The sequence below is a fragment of the Eublepharis macularius genome, chromosome 18 (genome assembly GCF_028583425.1).
Source record: "Eublepharis macularius isolate TG4126 chromosome 18, MPM_Emac_v1.0, whole genome shotgun sequence".
In the NCBI taxonomy this organism is placed as follows: domain Eukaryota; kingdom Metazoa; phylum Chordata; class Lepidosauria; order Squamata; family Eublepharidae; genus Eublepharis; species Eublepharis macularius.
In genome coordinates, this window is record NC_072807.1 from 6,149,471 (window position 1) to 6,172,515 (window position 23,045).

The following is a 23,045-nucleotide window of genomic DNA, read 5'->3' on the forward strand; positions in this document are numbered from 1 at the left end:
CAACAAGAGAGCGATGGGGGGAGTCACAGTGCTGCTGGCTGGAGACTTCCGGCAGACTCTGCCAGTAGTCCCAAGGAGAACTCAAGCTGACAAGGTTACCGTGTGTGTCAAGGTGTCGTATCAGTGGCCCCTCATCAGGAAACTCTCACTAAGAAAGAACATGAGGGTCCACTTGAGAGATGAGGTGTCTGCTGGGGAATTCTCTGAACTCCTACTAGAAATAGGGGATGGAGCATATCCAGTGTCCAAAGGAAAGGTGATGCTCCCTGCAGGCCTGGGCACAGTAGTGATGACCCTAGCAGACCTAACAGCCACAATATACCCTGATATCGTCACTATCACGGAGAAGTCCATGGACTGGCTGTGCAAGCATGCCATTCTGACCCCCCGGATTGACAAGGCTGCCATCATTAATGAAACACACTCAAAATGGAGTACAGATCTGTGGACTCATTGGTGCAAATGGATGATGCGGTCCACTATCCGGTGGAGTTCCTCAGGATGCTCAACCCTCCTGGCTTTCCAGCCCACAAGCTTCTCCTCAAAGTAGAGGCTCCAGTGATGCTGCTCCAGAACCTCAGCCCACCCAAACTCTGCAATGGCACCAGACTATGAGCGAAAGCCTTCACAGGAACATCATCGAGGCCACATTGTTCACTGGCAGTGCTCGGGGGGCGAGGGGGGGAGTCTGCTCATACCACGCATACCACTCATACCATTAGAGAACCCCTTCAAATTCAAGAGACTGCAGTTCCCCCTCAAGGCCTGCTTTGCTATGACGATGAACAAATCCCAGGGGCAGACACTGAAGGTGGCAAGAACTGACTTGAGGGAGGACTGCTTCTCACATGGGCAGTTCTATGAAGCCTGCTCCAGAGTGAGCTCACCCAGCAGCCTGGTGATCCTAGCACCTGAGGGGAAAACCACCCACGAGGACTACAAAGAGGTCCTTCAGTAGAAAAAAAAAGGTTGTATGTATTTTTCACCTTATTTATTGCACTACAATCTTTTCCTTTTAAAATCTCTTTGATAAATGTTACATTTTGAAATTCACTTCATTAGTTTTCGGTATAGACATGCTTCGCTTTATTCAAACACCTTTGTGAAGCTCTGGTACTATGCTACAAAACCAACTAAAAAAACCCCCCACAAACCACAAAATGTTACATGCCCATAAGTATTATAACTGGATTTAAAGTAGTTAAATACTGTAGCAAAGCACAGGCAACAAGCTAGTTAAACAATAAAAACACACTGCTGCAGCATACTAATTCTGAGATCTTCAATGTCTAAGGCCAGTTCCACTTGAGATTTCTTGTTATTAAAGGATTCTGGCTATGTATTACTGAATTGTTTCTTGAGCACTGACCCACAAGGGCCTTGTACCATGCAAATAGCAAATACATCGGGATAGCTTCTCCCTAATTCAGTACAGGAATTACAAAATGAGTAATAATCCATCATCATTATTGAGTGGTATAACAGGGCATAAGCATCAATGGCAACTTTCCTGCAAATGCACATTGCAAATGCACAAACATGCCCACTTCATGTCTGCAGCCCTTCTGTCACTGTATCCAATAGCCAGTGATCAAAATTTACAAATATACTTAGGATTAGAGGTGGGCACGAATCACAATATGAAGCAAAAAACTGCACAAACCAGGCCACTTCGTGGAACGTGAAAATGCGGTTCGTGGGACCGTGTTTTCCACAAATTCCACAACTTTTTTTTACCCGGTTCATGAGAGTCGTCAGCAGTTTGTAAAGCCAGACAGGCTGGCGCCGCTGATTGTGTGTGAAACTGACAGCCCCATTCTCCTGCCACTCGGGTGACAGGAGAACAGGACTGTCAGTTTCAAAGACCCCGCAGCCCTTCTATCACCGCAGCCCTTCTGTCACCGCATCCAATAGTCAAAACAGCCAGTGATCAAAATTTACAAAGATACTTAGGATTAGAGGTGGGCATGAATCACAATATGAAGCAAAAAAACAAACAATCCAAGCCAATTCATGGAACGTGAAAATGAGGTTCGTGGGACCGTGTTTTCCACAAATTCCACGACTTTTTTTTACCCAGTTCATGAGAGTCGTCAGCAGTTTGTAAAGCCAGACATGGTGGTGCCGCTAATCGTGTGTGAGACTGACAGCCCCGTTCTCCTGCCTCAGCCCATGGGCTGTACCCGGTGCAGGATCTGTCAAAATGCCGGGTTTCGCCCTGTGCAGCAGGAGAATGGGGCTGTCAGTTTCACAGACCCCACGCCAGGTTCAGCCAATGGGCTGAAGCCGGTGCGGAGTGAGTGAAGCTGACAGCCCCATTCTCCTGCCACTCATGGGCTGAACCTGGTGTGAGTTCTGTCAAACTGACAGCCCTTTTCTCCTGCCACCCGAGTGGCATGGGCTGTCATAGGCAGAAGAATGGGGGTTGTCAGTTTGACAGACCCCGCACCAGGTTCAGCCTGTCAATTTCACAGACCCCATGCCGGGTTCATCCCATGGGCTGAAACCCATTCAAGGCAAGTGAAGCTGACAGCCCCCTTCTTCTGCCGACGGGGCTGTCAGCTTCACACACTCTGCACTGTCTTCAGCCGATAGGGCTGAAGCCAGCTTGGGGTGTGTGATAGTGACAGCCCCGTTCTGCCACCGCAAGCAGCAGGAGAAGGGGGCTGTCTGTTTCAAACACCTGGCACCAGCTTCAGCAGTCAGTGCCAGGTGTTTGAAATTCCACAAACCACGAATTACAAACTGATTCGTGAACTGGGTAACATTCGTGAAAGTTCGTGGTTCCTGGTTTGTGGAAATGCGACAAACCACAAATCACATGGTTTGGGATTTTTTAGGTTTGTGCCCATGTCTATGCAGGATTCACTCTCTCAGTCATCAGCAATGAAATTGCTTTCACACCATGCAGAAACCTGAAATTTGGTACAAGTACAGATTAACTGGAACAAGATATACCCCACAATTATTTAAGGTATGCATTGGTGGAGGAGGGTCACAGCACCTATGCCTAGCCAACATGGTTATAAGGTCTGACTAAGACCTGAGTGACCATGAAGTTCCATAGGTCAGTCACATCTTCTCAGTCTACCCTATAGGGCAGGGCGCTCCTGAGGATAAACACAGGACTCACAGTTCAGATTTATGAGTTCCTGGTAATTTGAGAATGGTGACATCTAAATATTTTAGTCAGTTCACACAAAATTTAAACTGCATATGTGCATGTGTGCACGGCTGTTCATTAAACAACTCATCTCAGATCGATCATACGTGGATTGTGAACCAATTACAACTCCATACTCCATGAGCTTCCTGAATGATTCTCGAATTGTGATGCTAGGATTAAGAAAAACAAGAGCTTTCTTGTCTGCAAAGAAATTAACACAGGAGTTTGAACAGTTATTGCCAGGCCTCCAAATGCAGAGCTAGCAAGAACAGTTTCCATCTGAGACTGAACTAGCAATTAGAGAAAGCAGTTCAGTTTAGGTTACCTTGCAACGGTCAATACATGGCAAGTCAAACATGTCCTTCCCCACGGCTGCCGGAAAGGACTGGATAAATCATGTTATCATCTGAATACATTTTGGGGTATGTTTATTTATATTATTTATTCATTTACAGAATTTATACCCTGCCTTTCTGTTTTCAACAGGGACACCAAGATGGCTAACAGATTAAAAACATACATAATAAAATATTTAGAAAATTTGTATGCTGCCTCCCCCTGTAGGACTCCCCAGAGACCTGCTCTAGGCAGCTTACAACCAACACAATAAATTAAATACAAGCCAAGCGAAAGCCCTTGAAACAGCATAAAAGCAAACACTTAGCAGGCTAAAATGATGTTGTCAGAACAGTACTCAAGCCAGACACAGATGATAAAACAAAAAGACAACCCCTTTAGTTAAAAGCCTTGAAAAAATGAAATGATTTGGCAGCACCACTAAAGAAAAATAGTGGCCAGTTGAAGTTGGCTATGTCTCAGTCTGTAACAATACTACTACTGGGGCTTGATCCAGGCTACTTAACTAGGCTGAGTTTTGAATCAATGGGTTCAATCCAGCAAGTTTTTTCACTATGTTCCCCAATTCTCCTCCTTACTACAGTTCCAACCCCACATGGCTTTTATTCATGCAGGACCCATGTTTCCCAGCATAGGCATTTTCACTGGTCAGAGGGATCACCTCCTTCTTCATCAGCGGAAGAGCTGGTTGGATCCAACCTGGTTAGCTGCAGTTTAAATGAATACACAAATAGGTATTGTATCTAATGGAATGATAGATGCTAACATTTTCATTGCAGTGGCAACATGTGTTTATGAAACCAGGGACTACACAGTTAGACAGAATGTGCGACTTATTTCTGCGAGTGTTGGTACTTCTCTCTAGCAGAGGGGCAAAGATATTTAAAACTCCTACAAGTAGGACTTGTCCTTCTTTGACCCCTGATGCCCCACCACCACCAGACTGACATTCAAAGTCTGAACATGCAGGTTCTTCCATTCAGTGAAAGTGGCCTTTGAGGGGCCCATCCTCCAAGAATTTATCTAATATTCTTTTAAGCCCAGTAAACGAATGGCCATCACTATATTACTTTGGCAGTGAATCCCACATGTTAATTACTGTTGGAGGAAAGCACTTCCTTTTATCTATCCTGAATCTACCACCCACCAACTTCACAAGGAGACTGTAAGTTCTAGTATTATGAGAGAGGGAGAAAATGTTTTCTATCCACCTTCTCCAGTCCTGAGTTCAGTATTATAAACCTCTGTCACTTCTTCACCTTAATCGTATATTTTTTCTAAATTGAAAAACCCTTTAGCTTTTCCTCATAAGGAAAGTACTCCAACCTCTCAATCATGTTTAGCTCTCCTTTTCAGCACTTTTTCAATCACTAAAATAGCCTTTTAAAGATACTGTAGCCAGAACAATACATGTTGTTCTACATTCAGCTGCCTCATAGAGCTATACAAGGGCACTGTCTTTTCACCCCTTTCCTAATAAACCCTAGCACAGAATTGGTCTTTTTCGCTATTGTCTGTACACTGAGGGAGCAGTTTCATCAAATAATCCACCAGGACTCCAAGATCTCTTTTCTGGCCAATCACTGCCAGTTCAGGCCTCACCAGAGTATATTTCAAATTAGGATCTCCACCCACCCCCCACCCCCCACGCCCATCACTTTGCACATCAAACCTCATCTGCCATGTTATCACTTGCTCACCTAGTTTGGAAAGATCCTTTCAGAGATCTTCACAATCCACCTTGGTTCTCACCATCCTGAATAATTCAGGCATCACCTGTAAATTTATGCACCTTGCTGTTCATTCTCAATCCCAAATCTTTTATAATCTAATTAAATAGCTCCAGTCCTAATCCCTGTGGAACTCCATTGTCTCCTTGTTTCCACTGTGAAACTGTCCTTTTAAACATACTCTCTGCTTTCTTTCATTTAACCAGGTTTTAATATATGAGAATCAAATATGTCCATAGCCGAAGCTTTTTTTTCCTGAATGATCAGCTTTAAAAGGAAGTGATGGTTGTAACAATATTAGCTTTGTGAAACATCTTTAAGTTGTTTTTCCTTATAAGTCATTAACATGCATGCATGCAGTTAATTAATATTGAAAAGGAAGCACAATGTAATTATGTTAGGATTTAACCCATGCTCACATGCGCAACACATCTCAATAGCCAGTAAGGGTGCAGCACTCTGAACAAGCCTGGGAGATGTAAGCGGAAGAACAGCAACCTCGAATCCATCTGTGGTCTCTGTAAACAAGATCGAGAAGCACAATGTGGAAAGGGAAAAAATCTGAGCCCTTCCTCCAAACTGGGGGAGAAATTCAGATGGAAGAATTTCGAAAGCGTTCTTAATTCATGACCTCTGAGTCTTGAGTGTCTCTTTAGCTCAGCTGTTAACCGAAACACCTGCCAATGTACAGCTTAAGGGTAACAGTCCCAGATAAATCTCACATATCAGTACTTCTAGAAACCTGACAAAATACTGCTGCAGACTTACAAAATCCATAAGGACTAAGAATCAAAATTCAACATAGGGAGAAAAGTCCCTTGTAATCTTTCCCTTAACAAAACAGAAACAAAACGTCAATGAAAATATACTTCCAAATAAGAGGCCAAGCAGCAACAAATCCCAGCACTCCATGAGGTTAGAAATGGTTCACAGAGAATTACCAGCTGTGACTCTATAAATGTAGGCACCTTCCTGACCTTGTATCTCAAAGGGTTCAGAAGGCGTTATTTATGTATTTATTTTATTAGATTTATACCATGCCCTCCCCGTGAACTAGCTCAGAGAGGCTAACAACAGGAAAATACATCATACTTCGTACATTAAAAACCATATACAAATATCTAAAGACAAATAGAAAATTTAAAAGCTAAAAACAATGCAAAAAACTGGTGCCTCTGGCTGATGACATTTTATGAGATAGCAGTTTATGTAGAAGGAAAGTTGAGTTTGCCAATAAACCTCAGTAGTCTGAACTTGGAACATAGCAGTCAAATCCACCACGCTGTCAATTGTTAAGCACTGTCTGCTTAACAATACTGAATTATCAAGTTTATGAATAACAACAACAACAACATTCGATTTATATACTGCCTTCAGGACAACTTAACACTCAGTCAAAGTGGTTTACAAAGTATGTTATTATTATCTCCACAACAATCACCCTGTGAGGTGAGTGGGGCTGGGAGAGCTCTGAGAGAGCTGTGACTGACCCAAGGTTACCCAGCTGGCTTCAAGCAGAGGAGTGGGGAAACAAACCTGGTTCTCCAGATTAGAGTCCCGCTGCTCTTAACCACTACACCAAACTGGCTTTCTTGAGAAGCTCCTAAATATTGGTTTATCTACGAAAAAAGGGTCTGCCAAATTTCATATATGCACTTCCAGCAACCAAGAGAGGACAAATTCTTTTAGGCCTTCTTTACAACAATAGGGTTGCCATTCCCCCACAGCCACCACTCATCTGGTGGGGTGGGGGGGAGGCAGGGGAACAGGCCTCCAGGGCATGTTCCCAGGGTGGTGCAATGACATCACTCCCTGCCCCAGGAGTGATCCCACGCTTTGCACTGGGCTGATTTGGGTCCCAAATCGTCGGCTCACTGTGAAGTACATGCACACTTCTGGGCCTGCACAATGACATCACTTCCTGGAAGTGACATCATCATGCAGACCAGGAGCACACATGCAAAAAGAAAAAAAGTGAGTGCCAGCCCCCCCTCCCCCCACCAGCAGGGTAGGGGGACCTGGCAAACCTATACAACACTAATGAGCAATACGCATCTCTATTTGTAAGTTTTTTTCAACATTATCCTTACAAACCATAATGATTGCCCCCACATCCCAATCAAAGCTTTAAATCAACAGTGGTCTTTGAAGCATGATTAGTTTCTGGCATCTAAACCATTTCAGAAACATACTTATTACTTCATAAATTGGTAATTTTAGTAACCTCCAGATCTTGTAGTATTTCAGCTCATACACTGTAATAAATTATCTAGAAACCTACTCTAAAATATGGCTCATACCAAGCACTACGGCAGTGCACTCTTCACAGCACTGGATACATTTCTAGGGATTAAAATTTTCTTTATTTAAACTATAAACTACACACCACAACACAATAAACAACAAACATAGAGAACAAGAAAAAACACACAATTCTAAACAAAACACACCAACCTATATCTATAAAATTAAGAGGAAACGAAAAAAGAAAACAAAACCCTAAATTACACTACAAGTTGAGTTCCAATTTTCTCCGCAACAAGTATATATCATTTCTAGAGTCCCACTTATTCTAAATTAGTCACAAACCCCCTCTTTTTTCTATTGTTCCTGTTTCTTAATCCATAAATCCAGATGTCATCAAATCCTTGTTATCCATTTCATGCAAAAAGTCTATTAACGGTTTCCATTCAGTCAAGAAGTTAACTAATGTCCTTTCAATAATTAATGCAGTAAGTTTTGCCATTAATGCAAACTCTAAACTTTTGTCAACCATTCCTCCATTGTAGGCAATACTGTAGTTTTCCACTTTTGTGCATAAAGTACTCTTGCTGCTGTAATAAAGTATAAAAACAGTGTTCTAAAACTTTTTTTCCAACTGGCTGTCCATTATTCCCAACAGAACAGTCTCTGGTTTCAGCTGAAGTTTAATCTTCAAAATCTTCTGAATTGTATCAGCAACCAAAAACTCTTTGCTTTCTTACATGTCTTCCACATATGAAAAAATGTCCCTTCTTGTTTAGTACATTTCCAACATACATTTGACACCCTCTTATACATTCTAGCCAATTTTTCAGGAGTCATATACCAATGGTACATCATTTTGTAAAAATTTTCTTTAATACTGGAGCTTAATATAAATTTCAGCCCTCTTGTCCACATATTTTCCCATTGCTCCATTAATATATCATGTCCACATTTTTTTGCCCATTTAATCATACATTCTTTTACTTGCTCTTCTTTCGTCTCAAACCTCAACAGAAGTTTATACATTTTAGAAATAACATGTTCATCATTTGTACAAAGGGCTATTTCAAATTCAGTTTTGTATCTGATTGATTTGTGGAGACAGAAAAATGGTAACACAAGAGAGTATACTTTTTTTTTCAGAAAGACACAGATCTTTCTCGCGAATAGATACGATTTTGACATCAAGGGACATTGCCACCAAGGTGGTTAAAATAGAGGTCCTACCCAAGACATTTTTAGACGATAACCCAGTATTCATAACTTATAGGGGGAAAGAGGGTACCTTTAGGTGATTAAATGAAGCTCTATTACAAAATGAAGGGACTATCAAAGACTTTAAAAATAAACTAAAAGAATATTTTGAATTAAACTTAAACAAAGGTACAGATATGAGAATGGTCTGGGATGCAAGTAAAGCATATATTAGAGGTTACCTAATTCAATATAATGCTCAACTGAGAGCAAAAAACCAAGAGAAAAAGCAACGCATTCTGAAAGAGATAAAGAGCAAAGAAGAACTCAAGAGAGCTCCTGGAAATACTAATATATTGTAACATATTAAGATCTTACAACAACAACTATCGATGTTAATGCCAAGAGAAATGGAAATTAAATTGAATTATGCTAAACAAAGAATATTTGTATATGCAAATAAGCCAGGAAAATGGTTGGCTTATAAATTGAAAGAGAGAAAAGAGAATGATATTGAAAATACAAGAGGCGAATAAGGCATTAACAGACACTGCTGATATACAAAAGGGCATTTTATCAGTACTATACAAATCTGTATAAGAGTTGTGATGTGTCAGTGGAAAAAATAGATGAATATATTAATAAACAGAAGTTACCTAAGATCACGGAACAACAAAGACAAATTATAAATGCACATGTTGCTTCTTAGGCCATAAAAAAGATTAAGTTGGAAAAAGCTCCTGGACCAGATCACTGGATACATTTCTGTACATATGGAATTGGCCAGCATCAGCACACACTAAAAGCACTCAGCCCACTACAGACATGTTGCTTCTTAGGTAAAGCTCACAAACATCATCTGAAATCTCTCCATGCATAATAAGCCTTGATTCACTAACCAGACTCAGGCTGCAAATCTTCCTACTAGGGAGTTAGTCCCACTGAACACAAAGGGTTTTGGATCTCAGTACGCATGTTTAGGATTTCCACAGCATGGATGATGATAACAATTAATTTGCAAACTGGGAGCCCACAAGGAACCACAGGACAAGTTCTCCAAACAACTCTCAACTGCACTCAACATTCCATATCTTCTGCAGCATACTCAATCTTGATCAGGCCATTTGCTACTATAGAAGGAAGGGCTCCTTTTCTCTTTTTTAATTTATAGTTAAATTTTCCTGCAAACTTGATCAGTCCCTCAAGCATCTGCAGACCTCAGTTCTGTTTGCAGATTTTGTTTTTGTGATCCACATGAGGCTCAGCCACTTCACTATCAGACAGTGTGGTATGAAGCTTTATAGAAGGTACAAAGAAAAATATGATTCCTGTCCTGTGAACTCATCATATAAAATTCTGTACGAGGGAGGCAGTAAGGGGAGAAGAAGGAGAAGTAAAAGGATAAATGGGGAGAATATGGATTCAGACCCATTAAGTGTACTTATATTTATTTTCAGTAAGGAATGAGGATTAAAGAGCTCTTAAAAGCTTTACAGTAAAATCAAGATAATTCCAGAAGGGCAGCCATGTGTGCCTGTTGAAGCAAACTAGACATGGGCACGAATGGCAAAAAAGGTACGAACGCGATGTTCGTTGTTTGTTGCTGTTTACGAACAACAATGAACATTGATGAACATGACCCTTTTAACAAACATGTTCGTTGTTCATGGGGGCCAGAACGGCCCCCTTGGCACTTGGAGAGCCCATTTTCACAGGGAATGCTTAGCAGGCTCTCCTATAGCCATCACCTAAATTTGTTCATGATTGCAGTAGGGATTTTGGAGTTATACATTCCCAAATCCGACGCCCCCAGGAAACTCCCATTCGATACAATTGGAGCCAGTTGACTTTGGTCCCGTTTACAAGTGGAGGACTCCCATGGAGTACTGCCTCCCATTCTCAGGGGCGGGGGGAGGGTTTGGCCGCTCGTTAGCAACACCCCCATGTGCCCACCCGCCAGGCCTCACAGAAACCATCTTCCGGGAGCCAAGGAGATGGGTGATGACAGCGACCGCTGGGCCTGGTGGCTTGGGGAGGCGATGACAGACCGCTGCCCCTCTAGGGGGTGGGGGGTCTGGCCGCCCACCAGCGGCACCCCCCATGTGCCCACCCGCCAGGCCTCGGAGTACTTTCCAGCGCCGACTGGAAGGTGGGTGATGTCGGCGGCCGCCAGGCCTGGCGGGCTTGGGGAGGTGGTGGCGGGCCACCTCCCCTCTAGGGGGTGGGGGGGGTCTGGTCACCTGCCAGCGGCACCCCCCATGTGCCCGTGTGCCAGGCCTCAGAGTACTTTCCAGTGCACGGCCGGAAGGTGGGTGATGTCAGCAGCTGCCGGGCCTGGCGGACTCGGGGAGGCGGTGGTGGGCTGCCTCCCCTCTAGGTGGCGGGGGTTAGGATTAGGGTCAGAGAAACCAAAATACGTCACCAGATAGGGACACCATGGCATTGGGGCTGATACTGTTTTCCACACCTCGCTTGGTGCAGAGGTGGCTGCCGCCCAAACACACAGGCTGGACACGGAGTACTGGACGGTTAGGTACATGGGATAGATAGGTTTCTCAATAAATAGGTGTATAGATGTATGGGATAGGTGCGTAGGATAGAGGGATGCATGGATACACTGAATACCTGTATTGGATTGACAGGAGAGACACACACTGTGTGCAGGGATATTGGGGAGACAGGTGTATTGCCCAAATATCTTGGTTGTCCCATCAATAGACAGTTGGAAGGAAAGAACCAAGGGTGGGAGGTGGGGCCTGGCCCCAACATGTTGAAGCGGAGGCTCACGTACTGGCCATCAAGGCGGTGGAGGATGCCTTCCCCCTGGTCATGGGGGAGTATCAGTTCTCCTAGGAAAGGGGATTGTGGGCAGACAGGTAGGTGCCCACGTGGGGAGCTGTGGGCTGCCCCCCGCATCACCCACTGTCCTACCATCACAGACGAGGCAGCCGATTCAGCAACCTAGACAAGACGGCATTGCAGCAAACGTTGATGCCGTTGAGGGTCCCTCCAGCCAGACAGCTGCTGAGCTGTCCCTCGCATCCAAAAGCAGCAGCAGCTGACATCACCCACCCTTCCTGCTTTCGCAGAAAGGATGAGATGGACAGGAGAGGTTGTTGAGTAGGGTCAAAGTGGTTCCAGAGAGGGAGTGGTTGAAAGAGGGACTGAGAACTTGTCAGGGAGAGGAGGACTCCTGCATTCGCAGAAAGGATGGGATGGACAGGACAGGTCGTTGGGAGGTGTCTGAGCGGTTCTGGAGAGGGAGAAGTTGAAAGAGAGACCAGGAACTTGTCAAGGAGAGGCCGCATTGCGCAGAAAGACCGGGAAGCCCCCAACATTTGTGAGCCATGAGCCGAGAAACCCACTGAGCTTGGCACCAGACATTGGAAGTAGCTCCGAGAACTGAGGGGGGCTAGAGCAAGACACTACCACTCACAGAAACCTTACCTGAGCAGCCACCAGACAGGTAATAGCAGTGAGTACCTTTGGCCCTGGAGCCGGGCAGCGGGTCAGAGATCTTGAGACCGCTGCAGAGGAGCTTGGCCTAGAACCACAGTAGACTGGGATGGCTCAGAGCCCAGGTAGGTCCAGGTCCATGGAGGGATATCCCAGCAGGTAGAGGTTGACCTTGATGAAGCTCAACATGTCCACCAGGTCTGGGTGCAGATGAGTGCAGCAGGGATGGAGGTCTCCCAGGTGGGAGAACACCCACTTGCTCCGCACACTGGTGGGAGGGCAGGACAGGAGGTTGGTTGCCACAATAGACAGGTACAGCCATATGGCAGATTTACTCACCCAATACTCCAACGGGTTGGAATGGGGAGGGGGGCTCGGTGGGCTCCACAAGGTACTCTCGCACCATAGCCCCGGCCGAGTTCTCCACTGCTCGAGATGTGCTCACTATGCTGCGGCCAACCACACAGTTCACTGATGAGGACCAGAGACCAAATGGGGCTGTTTGGGTGGGTCTCTCCTGGTGTCACTCTCTTCCCACCTACTCCCCACCTACTCCTCCTTCTCCGCTGCCTGGCCCTCACCCCTGCCCAGTTCCCTCCATCCTACCTTCTCTTTCTGGAAACGGAGCACTGCTGCGTGGAGCTCCTTTTTCCAGCGCTGCATCTGACCCACCCACATGGCGATGCTGCCCTTGATCTGGGGGTCACAGAGGGAGGACATTTGGTACGGCATCTCGTGGCACAGAGGATGCAAGCACTTGGCCATGCATGCCTGCATCCTCCTCACAAAGCCCCTGACCCTGGGGAGCAGCTCTTTCTTGTGCTCAAACTGATTGGCCAGGAACTGGTCAAGCCTGTGGATCAGGGGGATGACCTGACCCAGGGTAGCCTCATAGAAGCACAAGAGCTCGGTTGCCTCCTTAAAGGGTTTCAGCATCCGGGACATCTGGCCAAGGACTCTTCATTCCATGGAGCTGAGGCTCAGCTCCTGTCCCCTCCTCAGAATGTCCGTAGATGACAGGATGTATTGCAACGGGCCCTTCTGCTCCACCAGACGACATATCATATCACAGGTGGAGTTCCAGCGGGTGGGCAGGTTCTGAAAGAGTTGGTGCTTGGGGTCCCCCCTCCCCCTGCCTCTGGAACAGCTCGCACGAGGAGTTGATGCTGCGGGAGAAGTGGGAAGCCATGTGGCAGCAGCTGTCTAGCATACTGCATGTCCACAACATTCCCTGGTCCCAGCTGTCCCTTGGCTTGCTCCCAAGCCTGAGCACGTCCCTCATCACCAGGTGCAGCTTGTGCGCCATGCACACCAGGCCCAGGAGGGATGCCTCTTTCAGGGCTGCCAACATGTTGCTTCCCGCATCTGTCACCATGAAGCCACGGACAACCCCCCCCCCGGCCGTCCACTCCCTCAGTGCCGCCTTTACGGTGGTGATGATGTTCTTCCCAGTATGGACATTGTCTATCCCCCAGGCCTGGAGAAGAACTACGCTGTAGCCCGGTGTCAAGCATGGCTCCTTTTTCCGGGTGCCAGTTCTTGGCCTGGGGCGGCAGAGGTCCTCTGGTTGCCACCAGTGGGCGGTGATGGCAAGGTAGCCATGATGGCAGCCATTGCAGAGGTCGGCCATGAAGTGTACTGTACGGCCTTTGGCAGCCAACAGCTCCCTGAGCACCACGTCTTGCACAGACTGGTAGAGGGGAGGCAGGACTCGACGCCTAACAGTGCACCATGACAGCATGGAGAACCATGGGGCAAAGTGCTGAAGCCCACACCCTCAACAACAGATAGGGGGAATCCTTGCAGGGCAATTGTCTCTGCCACAACATGAATGCCCACCTCCTGAGCCCCTGACCTCACCCTTTTTAACGGCACTATCCCTGACCCCGATGGAACAACCTCCCCAAGGGCGGCCTGCCTGACCGTTCCGCTCCCACCAGGAGCACCCTCGGGGCAAGGCTTCTTGCTTGGGGTGGATTCCGGTGACCCTCCCACTGATCCCGGCTCAGAGGAGCTGGTAGCCCTCTGTCTTCCCCCGCCGAATGTTTCACTGGCCAAGGATGGAGACTACAGGCTCAGGTGGCGCATCTTCAGGTGCTTGGTCAGGACTGTCGATGACAGGTGCTTCGGGTCCTTGCCCCTGCACACCAGGCCATCACAGACATGGCACTGCACCACATGGGGGTCATTCGGAAGGACGTGGAAGTGCCTCCATACAGAGAGTTTGAACCGTGGCCCACTAACTGTTCGACGGGAAGGAGGTCAAAGGGTTACTGGCCACGCTGCGGAGCTGGCAACGGAAGTCGGAGTGAGGGGTGGACTGCAGGCAGGGACAGCACCAAGAGTTTGGGATGGGGAAGAGATGGATGCTTCATCGAACCCCAACCATTCCTCCACCTATCCCTGGCCCCCCTCCTCCTCCTCAAAAGTTTAAGGAGATCCTCTTTCCCCTGGCGGCAAGAGCTCTTTGGCTTCCTCCACATTCCCCACAGCTGAACCTTGGGGAGCAGGAGGTTCTGCTGCCCCTGAGCCCTACCAAGTACTGCTTCCCGCGTGGCAACTGGGACAATCTTTGCACTTCCCCTCACAATCACCCTTGGCCCCCTACCAAAGCCTCACTGTGCCAGAAAACAAGAATTAATGAGGAATGAGAAGGCGAGAACACTGTGAGCCCTCAGCCGAGGTGCCCACTGAGCTTGGCCCCAGGGCCTGGCAGCAGCCCTGGAACCAGAGGGAGGGGGGTAGAGCCCTAGCCCAGCACTCCAAGATACCTGACCAGAATCAGATCAGGCAGTAATAATAATAATCAGCTGAGGTGCCCACTGAGCTTGGCCCCAGGGCCTGGCAGCAGCCCTGGAACCAGAGGGATAGATCCCTATCCCACCACACACACAAAATCCCAGCTCCAATGCAGTCTCCTTGTCTCCCTTTCAAAATGCTAGCAACACAACAGCTCTCTCCCACTCCACTGCCTGCTAACACTGAAAGCCAGAACTGGGAGCACAGTGCCCTTTTATAACCAGAGATCCCATTGAGCAAAACAGGAGGTCTGTGGCTGGCAGTCAGAACTGCCTAACAGGGTTTGCAGGGATGAGATTGGAGTGTCCATGGCTACAGAACACCCCCCTCTCCTCTGGTCTCTGCTCCCATGTAACCAATTGTAACCAATTTGAAGCTCCACACCTGTAAGGAAGATGTGCCCATCAAGCTAAACTGGGCTTAGATTGGGGTTTCCAGGGCGACAGAAGGCGTGCAGAGTTCAGGCAGTCCCTGCCTCCGTTGCCAAGGGAATTGATTGAAGGCGCCTGACTGTCTTGCTTCACAAACAGCGGACGAAAGCATGAACAAGGCTTGCGATGACCACTTGTTCATCTAAAATGGCGCCTCACGAACAGCTTGCTCGTGAACAGCCGATTGGGCTGTTCGTGGCTTTTTTTCATTCGTAATGCTGTTTGTGCCCATCTCTAAAGCAAACTCAGTTGGTGCAAAACGCTGCAAGCCATTTACTCTCAGGAGCTAGACCATGTATACCACTCTCATTCTGCAGTCACTCCATTGGCTTCCCATCAGTTACTGGGCTCAATTCAATGCTGTGACTATCACATTTGTGGGGAGTGGATTTAATGGAAGAGATTTTATGTACCTTTATGTGCCTTCTATTACTGTTGTGCACTTTTACTATTCTCAGGACCTAATGTAGTATTTGTAATGCAACTTGCAAGAAAATGTGACTTGAGACAAAAGACCAAAGCAGAATGTATGTTATACATGTAAATCACTGTGAGAAGTAAAATCAAAATACTGTGAAGCTTACTACCAGGTAGATTGCGCTTAACAAGCACCTGCTTATGCCTCGACACCTGTTCTTTACTTGATACAGAAACCCCTTTGTGAAACTGCCTATGCAAAATGTTGCAATGAAAGATAGCTGAAAGCTAATTAGATTAGCAGAACCTTTCAAGGCTGAGAGAAAACCACAAAGCAGAGAAATGGGTACTGAATGCAACTTTAAGCACATTCCTAGGGAAGGGAGAGCGCTTCTCTCTCACGGAACCCAGAGAAATATTCTCCGCTTGAAACCCACAAGGTTGCCAAAAGCAACAGCGGGACACCTTTACTGTTACATGGACCAAAGGAATGGGCATGAATGAAAAGCCTATGAAAGAGATGTGTGGGAAAGGAAGGAAGACGGCCCTTCAAGAGATAGACCAAGGACAGATAAGATAAGCAATGGCAATCGGGTAATACTGTAATTGTGCTGTTGACCTAAGTTGTTTCTTCCAATAAGAATACCCTTAGACACTTGTATCATGAGAGGTCGTCACCCACTTGAGCCAATGGGGGCCACTGTATTTTCTGAGCCAATAGAATAACAAATATTATAACCCAAAGGTATTAATTGCTTTGTACTGCTATTGTAGCTTTGATGAGCGTTGGGCACGAGGGGACCTTTTACTCTGTGTAACCATTGTTCCTCCATCGTTTAATAAACGGTTATAGATTGCTTCATCCGCAGGACTCCGCGTCTGTCTCTTATTATGATTGGCTAGAGGGACGTTCAAGACGCCTGTTGTGTCCAACACATTCAAAGGCCTTCATGGTCTCAGTCCCTTATATCTGTGTCACCACCTTTCCCCCTATGTCTGTGATGGAAGCTTCACTCATTTGGACAGGAGCTTCTGCAGATAAGACACACCAGTTGGGATAAATCAAAAGCTGCTCGAACACGCACTCTCTTTGTGGTAGCCCCCCACCTTATGGAATGGCCTGCCAGAGGTGGTCAAGAAAGCTCCCACTTTCCTGGCTTTCCACAAACTATGCAAAACTGAATTGTTCAGGAGGGATTTCTACCAAGATTATAGGGCTGTGTCATAAGCACCAGCTCAGAGAGATGACTTGATAGGGACAGGGACTAAACGCTACTCTACTGGGTACTGTCTAGGTATGTACCCATTAGGGACTTTACATGTTGCTAAACATGCTATGGGAATTAGTAATGCTTTGTTTCAGGTTTAATTTCGGTGCTCAGCTTTATACTTGTTTAAAAGTTTTCTGCTATCATTCTTTATTATATGTGTTTCCGTGAATGTCTTGACTGTTCATTATTGTACTTTGCGTGGCGAATGTCCTAGCTGTTGATTATATTGTATTTCACTCACACTGTTGTAACACACCTTGTGTCTCAGTAAGAAAGGTGGACTATAAACAAACAAACAGTAGTGGCATCTTAAAGACTAACATACATTAAAGCATTAACTGTTTATTTATTTTAGTCTCTAAGGTAAAACAAAAGTGACATCTTAAAGACTAACATCATTTATTTCAATTTGATCTTTTGAGAGTCATGGTTCACTTTTTCAGACAGATATGTGAAGGAAAATCATACTAAGTGATAGTGAGGACTCCTCAGGAGGAGAGTAGCCTCGTGTAGCCAGCCCTGATTCAGCAGAGCCCAGGGATCAGGAAGAACAGCTGCTGGCTGATCAGCACCCACAGCCAGCAGCCAAGCCAGAAGCACCAACGCCCCCTCAAGCACCCCATGGCCCTGTGCCTACTACTCCCACCAGCTTACCCCACACAGAAAAAACTATACCATCTGGGAACGGGAGATGCTCGCAATAAAGGCAGCCTTTGAGGTTTGGCAGCACCATCTTTAGTGGGCTCGACACTTGAACACCTCCAAACCGCCTGTCGTCTCAACCAGAGGCAGATTCGTTGGTCATTGTTTTTCTCCCATTTTGTCTTCAAGATCACATATATACCCATTTCCCAGAATAAAAGGGCAGATGCCCTCCCCCAGAAGCTGGAGTACAACTCACCCCCAAGCCTGGAACAACCCCTGACTGCCATCCTGGCCCCAGAAACCTTTGCAGCCACTCATGCCCCCCAAGGACTCTCCGAGGAGATACAGGCCCAGTAGTTACTGGATCCAGTTGCCCAGAGGCACCTCCGAAACCTCCAGGAGTCTCTCAAAAACCCAGTTGGACAGGTTCATGGAGAAAGATGGTTTACTGACCCACAGGGGCCAGGTTTATGTACCTCCAGGATCCCTATGGACAAAAGTACTCCAACTGGTTCATGATTCCAGGCCTGCTAGGTACTTGGGCCACCACAAGACGACCCACCTATTGACCCGCGACTTCTGGTGGCCCCGCGTTCAATCAGATGTGGCCCAGTACGTGGAGTCATGTGAAGTGTGTAGGCGGGCCAAGGATCTCCCTGGCAAACCCTCTGGACTCCTAGAACTGCTACCCACACCCACAGGGCCTTGGAGGACTATTTCCATGGACTTTATTACAGACGTGCCATGCTCCAAAGGCCATACCTGTATCCTGGTGGTGGTGGACCTATTCACGAAAATGGCTCATTTCATTCCCTGTTTTGGACCCACCACCACTCAAGACACTGTGCAATTCTATCTGCAGCGCATCTTTCGACTCCATGGGAGACTGGATCATGTAATCTCCAATCAAGGGGTTCAATTCACCTCTGATTCTGGCAAGCATTGCACTCACTTCTTGGCACCCAAGTTCACTCAGCTTACTATCCCCAATCCGACGCACAAACACAATCCACAAATGCTACCCTGGAGCAGTACCTAAGATGCTACATGAACCATCAATAGGATGACTGGCTGGATCTACTCCCCCTGGCCAAGTTTGCCTATAACAATGCGGTACATTCCTCCACTCAGCAAGACCCCCTTTATGGCAAAATACAGCCATCATCCCCAGTTCTTCCCTGACACTGCACCCTCATCTGGCGTCCCTGAAGCTGATGATCACATTCAGAAGCTGCAGTTCATGCATGAACTGTTACGAGAACAAATGCAGCTCACCAAGGAAGCTTACAAGGAGGCTGCAGCCTGGAAACGGCAACCTGGCAAGCCTCTGAAAGTGGGCGATTGGGTCTGGTTATCTACCCACCATATCCACAGCCAGAGGCCCTCTCACAAATTGGACACCAGGTTCATCCGCCCCTTCGACATCACAGACCAGATTAACCCAGTAGCATATCACCTGCAACTCTCTCGATCCACCCAGTGTTTCATCGGTCCCTTCTAGACCCAGCTCCGTCCCCAGACCCACACCATCCGCAGCCACTTCCTCCTCCACCTATAACCATTGATGGGCAGGAGTATAAAGTTGCTCAAATCCTGGACTCTCGTTGCCAGCAGGGGCAGCTGCAATACCTGGTTGACTGGCGGGGGTATGGCCCAGAGGACCGGTCCTAGGAACCAGCAGGCAACCTGAACGCCCTAGACTTTGTACGCCATTTTCAACAGACCTATCCCCAGAAGCCCATCCCACCAGTAGGAGGGAGCCCTGAGGAAGGGGATATAGTCATGCGGCTCAGAAATAGTGAGGACTTCTCAGGAGGAGAGAAGCCCTGCGTAGCCAGCCCTGACTCCTCAGGAGGAGAGGAGCCTCATGTAGCCAGCCCTGACTCAGCAGAGCCCAGGGATCAGGAAGAACAGCTGCTGGCTGATCAACATCCACAGCCAGAAGCACCGACACCCTCTAGCCCCGACACCACTGGTGAAGTGCAGCCAAGGATGTCCAAACCCCCAGCTTCACCAGAGAGCTCTGCAGACAAAGGGAACGTGTAGAGCTGCAGGAAAGGTGGCAAAATGCACACCTCCTGGCCAGACGCCAGCTGCTTGTGGCGAGTGATGAGGAGTGACCACAGGATAACTCCCAAGCAGCTGGCTGCAAGTCCGGCCTCACTATAAAACCCAGCCACAGAAGACTAGGAGGCGTGGAAGCAACATGTCAGAATCCTGTTATTGCTGTGACCACTCCATTGCACTGTGCCTTGCTCTTGTGACCTTTGGACCGTGCCTTGACTCTGCCTTTGCTTAGCCCTCAAACCTTGCTGATAACCGATCTTTGGACTGCCTGACCTTGCTATTTGGACTCTGGAATGGACTCTGACCATGCTACTGGACCAGGCCACGACAACGGGCAAGTTTACTGGTAGGAGGGGGGAAGCAAGGCAAAGAGGCTTAACATGACTTTTGGGCTGAATCTTTCAAGTATAGGGAAAAGGAAGAAGTAAAGGCAGAAAGCTTGGGTGTGAATCTCTTCTAGTCTTTAATGTGCCACAAGATTCCTGTTTAATTTTACAGGAAAAGTTGGTTTTGAGAAGCAAAGATACACACAAGCCACCCTTCCTGTGGACATACCACATAAGCAAGCATGTCAGAGCACAGCAGTAATAGAGTTAATTCTCTAAGGGGCAATCTCACATTAAACGGGTGCAAGTTATGTGGCAAGTATCTAGGTATAAGAACAGGCCTTTAGAATTAACACTGCATTGGGGGGAGGGGGGAGATGGAATACTCTGATGGAACCAAGAAGAATTCGGAATCCTTTTGGACTAACAAAACATCAGTAACACGAATCCTGGTGAAACACTGATAAAGAAAAGAAGTTAACACGGTCTTTGAAACCTCCTTCAGTTCTACACAGCAGTGAGATCTATTCAGAAAAAAGAGAGGGGAGGGGGGAAGGGGAGGCAGGCTTCAGAATGGCTTTTGAGAGCTGGAAAAGGGAAAAACAGGGAGCCATTGAAAAAAGCTCCTTACAGGGTCCCTTGTCAATGGAATGTATTTTTAGCATTCAGGATACCCACCCATGCAGAACATCAAAACTGGGCAAAGATGCCTACCCCATTCTCAAGGCTCCAGCCAATGTTCTGCTTCTGAAACACTGCAGCATAGTAATGCACAGTGCCTCTGCAGTTCTTTGAAATGGCAACAGAAATACGGCCAGAAGAATGGCACCGTAATTTCATTGCAACATTCTCCCATCCTTTCCTTTTGGGGACATACTATAGCAATTCTGAAGCTTAGAATTATCACGGGTTCCGAACTTTCATCTTCTTCTACATTTGTAGAATTTTCGGGATCTGGGAGTGGGGGAAGAAAGGGAGAAAGTAATTGCTGCTTTAGAGTTATTTCCTGATACTTGACTTCTAAAGCACCACCTCCATAGCCCTCCTATTCTTTGCCGGAAGCAAAATATTTGGAAATGTCTTCATCTGTCTTTCAAAACTCCAGCTTGTTTTAAAACAGCCAAAAGCTAACAAGTAAGTCAGACTGCCCAATTCCGCCAAACCAAAGCCTTATACCTGCTGCTTCTAGGGATCTTAAGCTGTGACTTATTCAGCAAAAATTACTTTTAGGGAATACTGGACCAATAGCACTTTTCAAGTAAAGGATTAAGTCCCGTGGCCAGTTGTTGGAGTTGTAACTTACAAGATGCGTCTCTTAAGCAAATGCTTTGGACATGTCCAGTGTATTTATTTTTATTTATGTCCTTTATAGTCCACCTTTCAGTTATTCAGTCCTTTTGAGAGCAAGTCATTACTCATAGTAATTTTGTATTCGAAGAGACATTTATTTTTGAGGATGTTTATGTACTATTAGTAACAAAGTCCATTGTGGGGAAAAATACAACAGGGTCTAGAAAGGGGAGGGCAGGGAGGTGGGCCATTGACTCCTCCTCTGTGACTGATCTCAGCCAGGTGAAAGGGGGGAGGCATTGCCTCCTGCTCCACACCTGATTCCGGCCAGGGAAAGAGGGGGTGGGCATTGCCGCCTGCTCTGCTCCTGATCACAGTCGGGTGAAGGGGGGCAGGCATAGCAACCTGCTCCATGCTTGATTCCAGCAGCGTGAAGGGGGCAGGCATTGCACCTGCTCCACTCCAGTAAGATAAGCAATTAGTCATAGCACATTAGAAATCAGCTTCACTCTGCACTTACTCAGGAACCCATTACAACAGTAGAACAATTCAAATGCAAATACAACTACATGTCAGATATGCAGGGCGTATCTGACAAGAATTGGCTTTGGCATGCCAGGCAATTACTCTGTACTCATGAACGACTAGGGAGCATTATCTAATAAAGACCTCTAACTCATACAACCGTGTATTGTCGAAGGCTTTCACGGCCGGAGAACGATGGTTGTTGGGGGTTTTCCGGGCTGTATTGCCGTGGTCTTGGCATTGTAGTTCCTGACGTTTCGCCAGCAGCTGTGGCTGGCATCTTCAGAGGTGTAGCACCAGAGATCTCACTGAGAGATCTCTGTCTTTTGGTGCTACACCTCTGAAGATGCCAGCCACAGCTGCTGGCGAAACGTCAGGAACTACAATGCCAAGACCACGGCAATACAGCCCGGAAAACCCCCAACAACCATCATACAACCGTGTTTGATGAAGTGGAGCGTCTGAGAGAATCCCCTAGCCAGGCCTGACACCTTGTTTTGTACTAACCATAGCACCAAACCCAAATCATGGTTTGAGCTTCCAAATGTATGGCAGGAAAACCAGGGTTTAGAACCATTTGTCTGCTTCCGTATTCCATCTCTTCAGCTTCATAAATACACTCCAGATGCAGCAGCCCAGGGAGGCAGTGATGGTCAAAACCATGGTTGACCAATTAAAGACATCACACAAAATGAGCAAGGAGCACAAACCATGGTTTGCATACCCACTTCAAACCCCAGTTTCCAATTCAATTTGGTGGCTGATCATGAAGCACAACTTAAGCTTCCTTAACTATGATTTGGTGCAGAGTCTGAATTGAGCTACCACATTTCATGTTCCACACATTTACCCGCACATTTATTTTAAATGATACTCTCTACCTTTTCCAAGGAAGCTCACAAAATCCACTAAAACAATTTAGCCACAGAGACCCGAGTTTAAATCACAGTGCAGGCACGAAGTGCACCTGGTGACCTTGGGCCAGTCGCTCTCTCTCTTTCAGCCTAACCTACCTCACAGTAGGGCGCCAGCCTCCACATAGTGGCCTGAGATCTCCAGGGCCCAAATATCAATTCCCCTGGAGAAAAGAGCTGCTTTGGAGGATGGAGTCTACGGTGCTATAC